The sequence below is a fragment of the Palaemon carinicauda genome, chromosome 22, assembly GCF_036898095.1.
Source record: "Palaemon carinicauda isolate YSFRI2023 chromosome 22, ASM3689809v2, whole genome shotgun sequence".
Classification (NCBI taxonomy): domain Eukaryota; kingdom Metazoa; phylum Arthropoda; class Malacostraca; order Decapoda; family Palaemonidae; genus Palaemon; species Palaemon carinicauda.
In genome coordinates, this window is record NC_090746.1 from 95,553,098 (window position 1) to 95,553,923 (window position 826).

Below are 826 nucleotides of genomic sequence, written 5' to 3' on the forward strand. Positions count from 1 at the left end.
ATCGATCGATTCCACAAACAAAATATGGGTCACCCAGGCCTTGTTGATTGACCACATAACGTTCATTTGTTTCTTCTTGACCTTACACTTCTTAAAGGCTCAGGGATTCTCCAAGTAATACCCCAGGAGATATTTGATTTTGCAATCCCTGCCAATATTAGTGCAGAATAACAGGGTTAAACCATCTTTCATGGCCCTTTGACTGGAAATAGTCTTTTCTTTCAGTAATAAAGGTCTCTCTGGGCATCTTGCCCAAAAGACTGGTCTCATCACAGTTGAACACTTGTAGCCGAATGAATGACTTAGAATCCAGGAAGCTTTTAAATTTAGACATGAATTATGTTCTCCTGTTAAATTCTCATTGATTCATATAAGAAGCAAACTCTCAGCGTTATGGAGAACACATGGCCGTTGTCTCATCAATGTCAGCACCCTCTTTATAGTATCAATTGCTTTGATTTCTTACTCAGGTTTGTGCTTTTCGCGAATGTTGTAAGATTGTAAATATTTGTTGAGTGTATCTTTGCCTTCTTAATAACATTTTCCTCTAAGGTAATCTTACCTATCTTCTTTCCTCCTTTTATGATCATTTTGGGGGCATCATCTGAAAACTTGATGATGAACAATAGCGATCACAATCCAATAAAAAAAATAGAAGAAAAAAAAAGCCGTTGCAACTCTATGAAAGAACACTACTTCAGACGTTCACAAGATGCTGGTACGAGTACTGTGGAGGGAGTGAAAGGCAAAACTTAATGGTGTAAAAATCATTGACCACTAAGTGTGCTTGATTTATTAGTATTTTTCCACAAACAATGCAAATACA